The following is a 14321-nucleotide window of genomic DNA, read 5'->3' as shown; positions in this document are numbered from 1 at the left end:
ATGAATTATAATGTTGTTAATGTTATTATTGAAGTTGGAAGGTTTTGAAGAAAGTAGCATATTGATTGAGTTGTGGTAATGTAACTTGGATTGAATATGGAGATTGTTAGTATGGTTGTTGTTATTGTGTTGTTAGTTTGGCCGGGTTGAATTCCCGAATTGTTGTTGGTTGGAATTGGCCAAGTCGGACTTGGTGGGATGGAGTATTTACGGGGAAGTGCTTGTCGAAATTTCGGTAGCCAAGTGTCATTTTAAGATTTCAATTCTAAAGGCACTAATCATATTTGGTAAACATGACCAATTTGTAGATTTTGGCGGATTTGCAGCTTGAAGTTGGAATAGCAAAAGGAGCGGAAAGAGGTATGTAAGGTTTCCCCTTCCTTTCTTGGCATGTCTTAGATGTAGTAGGCTGGAATACGTACCTCGGGGACAATCCCTTTCCTAGAAATCCGAGATTGAAAATAGTTACTATTCATTCAGTAAGATTGAATCAAAAGTGCATGAATTGTGAAAGAAATGTCTAAATATCCTAGAACTTGCAAGGATAAGACCCGATTACCCTAAGACCTTCATAAGTAACGTCATGACACGTATTATATGTAAGTTGTGTACGCCACCTCATTTGACTCGAGGTGGGCCCACCGTGCTCGGATTTTCTTTAGTACTTTTTGTTTATTAAACGATAAGTGTTGTAACTACTTTAATGAGAATACTTCTATGACGATAATGATAACGACGATGTAAAGGAAAGAACATGGCTATGGTAAGTATGACAAGAAAGATTCCATGATTAAGAGCTTTAAGTCAAGAGTCTAACGAGTGCATGAAAATGTTAAACTAGTTCTTGATCTTTAATTCTATTCCTTAGTTATGAAACTATATTCTAAAGATTTCAAAGCACAAACTAACACATATATGAAGTCCATGATTTCACCGTTTTCTTTTAATGTTATATTCCGCGGATAGTCTCGCCTTATAAATGTTCCTTTAAAGTGAGGCACGTAGAGTCGATGGTGGGGCAAACCCAATGGTGGGGCAAACCCAATGGCGGGGCAAACCTCGGCAAGAACGGCGAGTCCCAAAGTGGGAGATAAGCGTAAGGCTTGTCTTAGGCTAATCCCGCATTGGTCTAGGCTAATCCGCATTGGTTCGAGGGCTAATCCCGCATCGGCTAAAGTTACCCGGACTCGGGAGGCCGGACGCGGGCTAATGCGTCGTTATGTGCTTCGGATGATTATGTACGTATATGAAAGGAAAAGATAAGCATGCGTGGTATCCGGCCAAGGGGCCCTTACATGTACAGGTTACTCTCTTATCTCTTTATATGATCTATGACCTCATAGTGTTGCATTTCTTACTTTACGTTCTTGATGATATTTTCATGCCTTACATACTCGGTACACTATTTGTACTGACGCCCCTTCTTGTGGGCGGCCGCGTTCATCGCGCGGGTCGTGACAGGCGGATTTGATCCTTAGGAGCTCTACCAGCCGCACTTGACAGCGCTCCAGTTGTTCCGGAGCCTCACTTCCGTGGTACTCTTTGGTGTGTATATTTTCGGGCACGACAGTACTCGGCCCTTCCTATGTATGAGCGTACTATGTCTAGAGGCTCGTAGACAGATTTGTATAGTCAGTTATGTACAGTTAAACATGTGGTATTTTGGCATTTTAATGCCGTTGTATGGATCGGTAGTGAAGCTAATTAGTCCATGTTCATAATGACGCTGCTAATGTTAATGTTCAGTTCAAAAAATAATACGGCACTGTTCATATGGCTTGCTAAGAGGTACAGGTAAAATGTTTGGTAAGGGGTGCTCGGTACAAGTATCGGGTACTCGTCACGGCCCCTAGACGGGTCGTGACAAATAACTTCTGTCCCATAGGGATACTCAAAATAGTAGTATTTCTAGCTATCCGTAGCATCCATGTAATGTCACTTATCCCATTCTTCGATACTCAGAGTTCACTTAGAGCACCATCTTTCCCTTTTCTTCCTATCTCAAGTTATTCCTCTCTTTCCCATAATTCACTTATAGTAACCGTAAACGCATTTTCCCTTAAATCCACCATCTTTGTTTTCAAGGATCTAAGTCTCATGCGCAACTAAGGAAGTCATTCCAAAAAGGTTTGGGTACTCAGGTAAGGCTTAGCATAGCGTTTCATCCACAAACTGACGGGCAAGCCGAACGCACTATTCAGACTTTGGAAGATATCTTACGGGCATGTGTGCTAGATTTCGGAGGTAGTCGCGATGACCACTTATAGAAGTGAGTTCGCATACAACAGCAGCTATCATTCCAGTATTCATATGGCCTCGTAAGAAGCTTTGCATGGAAGAAAGTGTAGATCCCCAATTGGGTGGTTCAAAGTAGGAGAGGTACAGCTCATAGGCCCTGAGTTGATTCAAAAAGCAGTGGAAAAGGTCAAGGTTATCCGAAATCGATTAGTGACATCCCAAAGTTGCCAGAAATCTTATGCGGACAACCGTCGGCGAGACTTATAATTTCAAGTTGATGATTGGGTATTCTTAAGGGTTTCACCGATGAAAGGTGTGATGAGATTTGGCAAGAAGGGAAAATTGAGTCCTCGATACATTGGACCTTATAAGATTGTCCGCAGGATAGGCCAAGTAGCATATGAATTGGACTTACCCTCAAAACTTGAGTCAGTCCATCCCGTCTTTCATATGCTCCGCATATGTGTTGGATATCCTACTAGAATTATGCCGGTAGTGGATGTTCAGGTCACAGAAAAGTAGGCTTATGAAGAGGTACCCATTGCCATATTAGATAGGCAAGTACGGAGACTTAGAAATAAAGAAGTAGCTTCAGTCAAAGTCTTGTAGTGAAATAATAACCGAGAAGAAATGACTTGGGAAATGGAAGAAAACATGAAGTCCAAATACCCACACTTGTTTCCACACCCGGAAGAGATTCAAGATGAGACATCAACATTATGAGGTATGTACGCTTTCTTTTCGTGCTTTTGGTCGTGTGTGGCCATAAATTTTTGCTATTGAGTTGTAGCCCTGTGAGGCAATGTTATTATGGGTTGTTGTGACAAGATGGTAGTGCTATATTACTGGGGAAACTCTGGCAAAATTTTCGTAGAATTTCCGGGAACTCAACATTGGAGGAAGAATGTTTTTAAAGGGGGGAAGGATGCTACACATCAGAAAAACTTCATGTCGTTGCACAGTGAATAGACTAAAGCGGGGAAACAAGTATAGGATGTTTCTATAAGTAAGAAGTAGTACTTAACGGTTCCCATTAAGATTCCAAAGACGTTTGAGGCAAGGGAAAAAAGTTGGTTGAGAAAGGTGAAGCATACGTTATGTTTCGGAAGAGTTTTATAACGTTCCGAGCTAAGGTTGATCTAATAATGTCTTGAGAAAAAGCTATGATACTCTTTGAGTTGTTAATGAAGTTTTAAACAAGTGTTAAGGAGGTACCATAAGGATTAGAGATCAAACGAGTCGACGAGGACAAGCTTCGGAAAACTGTGGATTGTACGGTTCACTATACGGACCGTATAAAAGATACCCCCCGTATATATGACCGTATAACCTGCTCAGAATTGGGGTCTCCACTGGAACCAATGTACGGTCACACATACGGCCCATATAAATTATACGGACCGTATGTGTGTCCGTATAACTTGATCGGGACAGATTTTTAAGTTGATATAAGGGACCCCAAGTTCATTTATTTCATTTTATTTTTTCTCTCCACACCTCAAGAAACCTCTAGAACTCTCTCCACACTCCATCTACAAGAATCCAAGAGAAATTAAGGATCAACATCATCAAACCAAGGAAATCAAGTGCAAGAAGCTCACTAGGGTTCATACAAGTCAAGAAATCTTCGTGGATTGAAGCTAGGGTTTTTCTCAAGTGAAGTATTTTCATCCAAAGGTCATTCTCATACTATCAAAGGTAATTTTTATGGTCAATTCACGTTATTTAGAGTATTGAGAGGTTGAAAGACTTAGATTATGGAAGAAAATAGAAGATGGGTTACAAAAATGAGAATAGTGATATTTTGAGTAGTAGCTTCATATGAATCATGATTCTTGATATGTTGTGATTATAATTAGGTTATAAATGATATTAAGAACATGGGAGAAACATTATATGAGGATGAATGTAATGTTGTATTATGACCATGGTTATGGATGATTTGAAATGGAATTGGGAGATTTGAATAATGTGAGGTGAATGCAGATTGTTGTTTATGATATGAAGAATGTTATTATTGACGTTTGGGTGTTGATATGTCATATGGAGAAATTTTTATAAACAAAGGAGATGCTGCCCAATTTTCTCTAGCTTTAGTTTAAGCATGCTCATGTTATCGATTATCTAATATTAGTACGAACTCTCTTGAAGGTAGAGACGTGAATATTGGAGGGGAACATTCAAGTGATAAAGTAGCTACATGAAAAGGTATGTAAGGCTAGTCCCTTCATTCCTAAGGCATGATTCGTATGATATCATTTTCCTTATTCTCCATGACCTTCTTACGTTCCGGAAAAATATGAGTCAATGTTTGTGAAGAGCTTTTTAAGAAATAGAGTTTATATTATGTTATGAATCCAATAATGGTGCGATAGTCTGAGCCCAAAGATCCTAAACCTTACGATATGATATCTTGACGAGGCTAATGACCCTTATATGATTCTTTAATGTTATTCATCGTTGCTAGACCCGCCTTATAATGTTAGTTCCTTCAAGGTGAGGTATGATGGTTATGATTACTCTATAATGGAATCGGGGGTTCTTGACCTTACATCACCCTGATATGGTTATAGATTATCTTTGGATTCTAATGTCTGCTTTATGATAAGTTTATGATGAGTATATGATAACACGATCCCACCGTACCTAGATGGCCGGGTATGACATCGTAACGGCGGGCGGCTTGAGATTACACCGCGCCTAGATGGCCGGACATTACATCGCGAAGGCGGGCTGCGTATTATTACACCGTGCCTAAAGGGCCGCACATCACACCACTAGTGGGCAGCATGAGATAGTTACCCAGACGCAGGTTAGCGATGATGGTATATATATGATATGCATACATGTGTTTTCCTTTAAAGGTAAAGCAGGTTATATCTTCAGCTCATGTTCCATTCTTTCTTTATTGTGCTATTATTCATGCCTTACATACTCAGTACAATTTTCGTGCGCGTCCTTCTTTCTTTTTGGATCTTTGTGTTCATGCCGGGTAGAACGGGGAGACGGCGCGGTCGTGCGGAGCTTATCAGAGGACTTACAGGAGCACTCCATTATTTTGGAGGTGCTACTTATGATCATTTTCTTTTGTGTATATATATATATATTGGTCACGATGGGGTCCTGTCTCGTCCTTATGTCTAGTACTCTAATAGAGGCTCGTAGACACGTACGTGTGGGTTGTTGGTGTCCCACAATGATCACATTGTACTTTTGTATATCATTTTTGTAGCTGTGAGGGCTTATGTATATAGATATGGGTTACTTGGAGATTATATAAGTTCAAGTTGAGTATGATGATTAGCTTAATGAGAGGTGCTCGGTAGCCAGCTCTGGGTACCCGTCATGGCCCCTAGTCGGGTCATGACAGGATTCTTGCATGGTGCCCTTGTTTTTTTGCCAATTGGAGGAAGAAGTTCCTCTTTCTTTGTTATTGTTCCATAAGCTCACATAGCCCCTTAACTTATTGATATTGTCTTCCCAGGAGACCATACATCTCGATAGCCCGAGGGTTTCTTGATGCTCCCATAGTTGTGGATTCTCATTTGGGAGCCAATGTCACCATTTAGCCGGGATCGAAACCTAGTCATAGTATTCAACTCATTCTCTTCAAAGTCAATTCTCATCTTTATAAATCGGAACTCATCATAGTATTCTTCCACACTCTTTTTGTTTTGCTTCAAGGTATACACCTTTCTAAGTTGTTCTTGCTTGTAGCGTTCGATGACATACTTACGTCGCATGGCGTAATTCATCCCAAGTAGGTGTGGGAGGAAGCCGAACAATTCTCCTTCCTTTCACTTGAGTTTCCCACCATGTGGAGGCGTACCCTTTGAATTGACCAATGGCGTAAGCCGTCTTTTTTCACCTCGGACATGTCATTCGTCAAGAAGATTCTATCATAATGCATCATCCAATCAAGAAACGTATCGAGGTCACTTCCCTTTTTGAAAATTGATAGAGTAATCTTGATGGAATTGAGACTAGTGTCTCGCCCTCCTCCATAATCATGGTTCCCATTAAATTCTCCATCATAATCATAACCATGATGGTCACGACCTTGGTACCCTTCACGAGCTTGTTACCCTCCTTGCCTACCCATGTAAGGTTTAGGACTATGCCTTCCACCTCTACCTCGATAACCACCTTGTGTTTGCCCTCGTTGCCCCCAACCTTGGTCACTATAATGTTCGTGCTCAAGCATAGCTTCTTCTATCTCATCCTTATTTGGTTGTTAGATGTTTGGACAGTTTTGGGGTGGCATTGGTGCATTTGGGTGTGGATCATTTGGAGGTGGGTCGTTTAGATGTGGGTCATTTGGAGTTTGATCTTGTGGAGGTAGGTTGTTTCGTTAGCCTATGGGAATGTTGTTTGGTGGGGTAAGGACGGTATTTCGAGGAGTTGTGTTTTGAGGAGTGTTTTGGGGAGTGGGGTTATATAATTGATGAAAGGTGCAAGGTGACAATGTAAGTAAAGTGCTTCGAGTAGCCCCACTTGTATCTCCTTGGTATTGCACTCGGGGCGAATAGGATACCTCCCTACTACCTCCTTCAATCACTTCCACCCTACTTCCCAAGTTTTTCATTCGACCATCCATACTCCGTACCTTGTCCTTCAAGGCTTGGAACGCTCTCATCACATCAACGAGTGTGAGTTCCTCAGTGGGAACTTGTGTTCCATCCTCCATAGCAATGGTACCTATTCAAGACACTCAACAAAATGAGCAAACACGTTAGGTTAGTAAAATCAACTCACAATCGCTTAAGTATGCCTACCTTGAATTGCCTTACAAATTGCTTCGACTAAAGATTGTGTTCTTGTAATGTCGATTAGTCACAAGGGTTCAAATGCTACTCTTACTGAAAAGACGGATGACTCAATTCAATCTAAAGGACTTGAACCAAGATGTATCAACAAGATTAAAATGAGAAAAGAACGAAAAGAATTAGTACAAAAAGAAGTGCAACTCAAGAACTAGTTATCAACAAGCAAGGAAGATTACTTGATGCTATCTAGTTTAGAGACTTAAAGCTAAGAGAAAACGGGAAGAGAGAGAGAGATTCGGCACAAACCTCAACATATGTGGCTTGGTAGTAGTACGTAGGTGGCGTGGAAGGTGGTGCGTGGGTGGCAGGTTTGTACGTGGCTGGATTAAATCATGAGTAACCAATTTCAGTTTAAAACATGTTCAAAGACTCAGTAGGTTAATCAAAACGAACTATCATTTATAAGTCAAAACAGTAGTCAAATCAGATTTTCTTAGAACGTCACAAGGAACATATCAAACCGAACTTCGAAACCATAGTTATGTATCAAAATCATATGCGTGAGATCATTATCATAGACTAAAAAGGTAAATAAGGCTGATCGTACTTGAAATCGGGATCATACTCATATCATATTCTTTCAAAGTCGTCGAAAGTACATAAGGAAAGTCGCGGGACCCACGAACGGGTGTCGACCGAGCCGAGCCCGCCTATGGAAAACATAATCGTTATACATCATGGAATCATTTTTGAGCATATCGAGGCGATCCGGTTCTGTCTGTGAAGGTTACGGACTTTCGTAGTTTTCGGAATCATTTAGGAACGAAACTCTTTTAAAAACCAAACTTTTATGCAACTTTTGAAACTTATTCATACAAAAGACATAGGGGCCAATATTTCATCATATCATGCATACGAAGACCAAGAAACAAATAATAATCACAGACATGGTCGGATCGCGAGAGTAGAATTTCCTCGAGGCTCGTATCATTGCCTATTTACGACTAAGGCATGCCAAATGAAGGAAGGGTTGCGCTTTACATACCTTGATCGCTCTCAACGCTAATCCAAACTCAAGCTAATTCCACCCTACGTCTCGGGCTGCCCAAGGTCTACAAATAAATCATTATATGCCAAACATTAGCTATAGACATTTGGGCATTTTAATTCCAAATTAGCCCTTAATTCTACAGAAATTTGGGCAGCATTTCCCTGTAAATAGGCCAACCCCGAGAATTTAACTCGGCCAAATCAACAACAACAACAACAACAACCAACCTAGCAACATCAATAAGCAATCCGAAAGGCAATATAATATTAGTAACTCTCTTTTACATCATTCCACAACTTTTCAATATATTCAATTCAACGGCTTACATTCAAGCCAACATCAACGCTCATACATTCCAATACTAACCCGAACCCATACCAACAACATTCAAGAACATCTTAAACAATTCATACAATATTTCCAGCAATCCAACAATTGCTCCAAATTACCCGAAAACAGTCCCCAAACCCGAGAACAATATCCATAACACATTTTTAACTTCCGAATCATGATTTGCACCAACAATTCACACTCTAACAATGTCATTCCCATAAATACACAAATTACATCAAAAGCACAATAGTCTCCAATTCAGCCCACAACACTTACGATATCAATTTGAGTCATTAAACTCTTATCGCCAACATAGAATTCATAACGACGATAACTAAAACATTAGGTAGAATTAATCCATTCATTGCCATATAATATGACCCATTTTTCGGCCAACACTACATATATACATATTGATGATTCTCATCCATTTCTTCACTCTACAACATTCAAAACATGCTAAATAAACTTCAATTCATTACTTCGACACAACACAACACACACACACACCTACACGGCTATACACTACACACACAACCTCAACTCCAACATGCCATATTTCATGAATTTCCTCCATTTTAACGTACTAAAACATACATACACCCTTCATAACACATAAAACATGATTAAATCTTACCTTTCTTCTTCAACTTCACAAATAGGCTAGGGTTTGCGATCTACAAAACGGATGGTTTGATGATCCAAACAACACTTCCACGCTACTTAGGGACCTCCAATTAGTGGATTTGCACCAAGAAAATATTTTTGGGATGGCTAATTTTTGACTTGGTTTTTCTCCTTCTTGGCCGAGAGCCTCTTAATGGTGTTCTTCAACTTCCTTTTTTTTTTTTTTTGCTAAGTGTAGAATGAGTGTAGATGACTTAGAAGTCATCTTTTAAGCTTCCACTTAAATTGCACAAGTGTCCGTGACCCACACACATGTGTTGGACCAATTAAAATTGTCCACAAAGTGTGTGGGACCAATTCAAGCCACATGGCCAACATGGCCAATTTTCATGAATTTCAAACTTCCAAATATTCCACTTTTGGTTCCAAATTTTCCTAAACATTCCATGCCAACAAATTCATGAACAACTCGTGTCTCAAAACGAAATTGAAGGTCAAAAGTCTCGACATTGTATCCCAGAATGGTTTTGTCTCTGACCTATCATAGTTAAACCGGATTGTCCCAATGAACAAAATACAGGATATAACATCCTTCCCCCCTTTAGAACATTCGTCCTCGAATGTTCAACTAGTCTTATAAAGCCGTATAAGGATCTCGGGGGAAGTTCCTTTTATTACCATAGCATGCAGCCGTATCTACCAGTCATATTCCTTCTTTCCTTCTTTATTTCGTTGTCAGTTTCTCAAATCATCTCTTTATCTTTAACTCGAACTCTTTTATTGTTCCTTTGCTTAGATCTCGTCTTTCAACTTTTCGGTCACACATTATGTTGCAATCCTTACATCTTGCACTTGCATTTCTCGCACCCGCTTCCCCCCTTTAGGGTTGTGCTTATATCATTACCCGATTATATTTGCCTTATGTCCGCATTTTCCCATTCTAAGTAGGCGGTACTTTGATCCCGACGTTCTGACTCCCTGACCTTCCATCTACTCATTTTCTTCCCTTTTCCCACATGTCATTGCATTCGAACTGTCCAAACTTGACTTGTAATAACCACAACATCAGCTTGCCTTATAATATTTGTGCCATCTATACACCTTTGCTCACTTGAGCTTCGTTACTCTGTCCAATTAATTCCTTCCCTATACCGCCACGTTAGTTGCCGGAATACACATATCTGCTAATAAAACCAGGTATGAGACATTACACACCTACGCAGACACGTAGTCGCTATCGTCTCAATTACAAAATATTTCCAACACTGTTCGAACTCACCCCAATTCCAAAATCGTGATACATCTTCTTTCTCTTTACCGATCTAATCTGCCTCGTTCTACGTGACCACTTAAGGTTCCGACCCACTCCGCACACTCTAACTTCCTTTGGATTATTCTAGCTTCTCATTTGCCTCTTTCGTCTGAATTTGTGAGATTTTCAGAAAACTTCCCAGGGGGGTCACCCATCCCAATATTTCTCTCACTCCAGCACGCTTAACCTCAGAATTCTGATGAAATACGGTGCTTTAATATTAGTCTGATAGCGTTCACGTCACCCATGACTTTCAAGACACAACCCGGAGTAAATTGAAGTCTTAACGGCCTTTCAAAACGTTCTCACGACACAATTACCGTTTTACCCTTCTCGATCCCCCGCGTTCACCTTTCGCTTACGAATACGATTACCTTCTCGTCCCCGACTTCCGTATTCACTATAATGGTAAACATACCTTAATCTCCTTAATTTATGAATACCGATTATCGGTCCTTAAATTTCTCGCTAACGACTATTAAATATCAACCATACAACAATATACATACATAACAAAAGACACATCTCGCAAGGATTCATATACCGTAGCCGCGTCGGTGACGCTCCTTGCTCTCCGTCTATTGGCCATCGCATATGCGGTTCGAAGGACCGCTAAACCGGGAGGCTCCGCCACCGCCCTACCACGGACTGCGGTGCCGGGCATACCCTCGGCTCCGAGGGCGCATAGTCGCAAAAGGACGAACCGAACCAACCCGAGAGGGCCGAGCCGCACCACCCTGGTTACCCAAAATCGACACTCCCTCATGATATGGCCTGACTCGCCGCAAGCAAAACAAGCACCCGTAGCTGTAACGGCACCCCCGGCGGGCTCCGCCGCACTGAGGACACTGAGGCATAGATAGCCTCGCCTGGCTTAAACCTATGCTCGACTGCGAACCCGAAGCCCGGAGCCTGGACCGCTTCCCGAATACCCAAAGACTCTCCGCCCCGCCCGACAACCGCGCGGGGGCGTGCTGTCTGCACGGGCTGGGAGGATATCCGCTATATCGTCGCCGAGGCCGTCGCTTCGAAACTCCGTATCACCTACCGTATCTAGCCCCTTGGTCGGCCCCCATCATAATCTCTATCGGCCGACGCCCCGTGCCGCTCCTCCATACCCCGGGTACGCACCGAATCCGTGCAACGTTCATCCCCGATCGGGCCGCCATCACCGTACAATCGTCAACCAAGTAGTCATCCAAACCAAAGACATACCTGGCAGCATCCGTCATTCATATCGCGCACATAAGCGGGCGCATATCCGGCCGAATCAAACCCGCACTATACCCCGGCGCTCTCCGCCCTCCCCCGCTCTCGTCGCCAGAACGGCCTACCCCCGCCCGCCTCACCTCCAGAGGTAGAAAGTGGGCCAGAAGGCTCTTCGTAAACTCGCCCATACCGCCGGAGGGCACCCTCACCTTCGGACAACATCCAGACTCATACCGCTAGCCGCTATATCATGCAACCGATAGATGCCATCTCCACCGACTCGTCTCGGAAGCACTAATCAATCGCAGTTGTACGCCGTATCCGTCGATGAACCCCCGAGGGTCCTCTCGCGGGCTTTTGACCCGAAAAACTCGCGGGCCGCTGTGCGTAAAATCACGGCCCTCTCGACCGTCATATCTATCCGCACGATCACCCCCCGAACCGTGCCCTCGCGAACCCTGGCCGCCATCAATTCGGTCAATAACCGACCGCATCTCGCATCGCCCGATCCTCTCGCCCCGGGCCGAGGAGCCGAGGCTCGGTGCTCGAACCCTCGGGAGTCAAGGCGGGAGCCGCCTAACCCCGGCAACCGCCGTCGCTCCAAGCCTCGCCATCGGCAGTAGCCGAACCGGGCCGTTCTGGGGCACGATCTCGTGTGTGCTCAAAGACGGCCCCGGTAACTCTCCGGCCGGGCCGGTCTCCCCCACTACCGTAGACTTGCCCTTCGGCGCCCGTGGCCTTCCTGAGGCATCGCCGAAATCATTACAATCCGTTGGGAGGGGTCATCCCGATAGTACGCCTCTATCGCACGATCTAAGATCGATGGAAAGATAACATCCTAAACGCCCCGTAGCCTCCTCGTTTATAGATGTGGTGCACAACACACCAATAAACAAGACTCTACGAGACACGGTCTGTAGACATTCCGAGGACGAACTGCTCTGATACCACTTCTGTCACGACCCAACCCCGTAGGCCGTGACTAGTGCCCGAGCTGGGCACCCAAACACATTCATTGATCCGATTCACAAACAGATAGCTTACGCGTATACAAATATCATATGCTGTCTCAGATTATCTCAAGCTATCTCAAACACATCTCAAACACAAACATATATATCAGAAGCCGGCAAGGCTATCAAATGGCGTGTCGGCCCTAAAACATATACAAATGCAAGCCGACAAGGCTGCCACGGCGAATAGGATCGCCCAGAACATATAACATACAAACACACTTGTACAGGATAGGCCTAACCCACATATACGTCTACGACCTCTGACAGCACCAACGAGAATCATATGACGGACGGTGGCCCCGCCGTCCCCCCGAACAAACTCGTACATATACAACGGACAAGTATATACCAAAATGTGGGCTCCGAATAAAGGGAGCACTCCAACCGGCAGAATGGGTGTCCTAGGATCGGCGGATCACCGAACCGTACGTCCGTACCGCGGCATGAAACGTGCCCCCGAAAGAGTGGGTCGGACGGAATATGTCCGAGCATGTAAAGCATGAAATACGAGTGAGTCGTACTTTAAATAAGGAGTAGGAGACATGAATACAAGAACCGTAAACCACAAAACTTACCTTCAAAACATAATTCGTACATGTTCATATCATATCCCAATCGTACAATCATTGCGCATACGCGCATACATATAGCGTGTCTCTCTAGCGAGAGACTCGGTAAGTAAGATCATATCATCATCCTATATATACATACATATAGCGTGTCCCGCCCTCTAGTGAGGGACTCGGTGTATAGCGTGTCCGGCCCCTCTAGTGAGGGACTCGGTGTATAGCGTGTCCCGACTCCCCCAGCGAGGGACTCGTGTATAGAATCATGTCATCATCATATCATCATATACATAGCGTGTCCGCCCTCTAGTGAGGGAATCGGTGTATAGAATCGTCATATCATCCCGTTATCACGTATCATATCGTACTTCGTATCACATCATATTTCGGAATACACGTCATACTTCGTAATACAAGATAGTGCGCGCGATAACATAACCCCGGGACTTCGCGACAAATGTAACAAATGTAACGGACGAGCAGTAATCATGAGTAACCAATTTCGGTTTAAAACATGTTCAAAGACTCGAGAGGTTAATCAAAACGAACTATCATTTATAAGTCAAAACGAGTCAAATCGATTTTCTTCCGAACGTCACTTGGGAACATATCAACCCGAACTTCAGTAACCATAGTTATGTATCAAAATCATATGCGTGAGATCATTATCATAGACTAAAAAGGTAAATAAACTGATCGTACTTGAAATCGGGATCATACTCATATCATATTCTTTCAAAAGTCGTCAGAAGTACATAAGGAAAGTCGCGGGACCCACGAACGGGTGTCGACCAGAGCTGGGCCCGCCTATGGAAAACATAATCATTATACATCATGGAATCATTTTTGAGTCATTAAACTCTTATCGCCAACATAGAATTCATAACGACGACAACTAAAACATTAGGTAGAATTAATCCATTCATTGCCATATAATATGAACCATTTTTTGGCCAACACTACATATATACATATTGATGATTCTCATCCATTTCTTCACTCTACAACATTCAAAACATGCTAAATAAACTTCAATTCATTACTTCAACACAACACAACACACACACACACCTACACGGCTATACACTACACACACAACCTCAACTCCAACATGCCATATTTCATGAATTTCCTCCATTTTAACATACTACAACATACATACACCCTTCATAACACATAAAACATGATTAAATCTTACCTTTC

This window comes from Lycium ferocissimum, chromosome 1 (assembly GCF_029784015.1).
Source record: "Lycium ferocissimum isolate CSIRO_LF1 chromosome 1, AGI_CSIRO_Lferr_CH_V1, whole genome shotgun sequence".
NCBI classification, from domain to species: Eukaryota; Viridiplantae; Streptophyta; class Magnoliopsida; order Solanales; family Solanaceae; genus Lycium; species Lycium ferocissimum.
Note: the sequence above shows the minus strand (reverse complement) of the source record.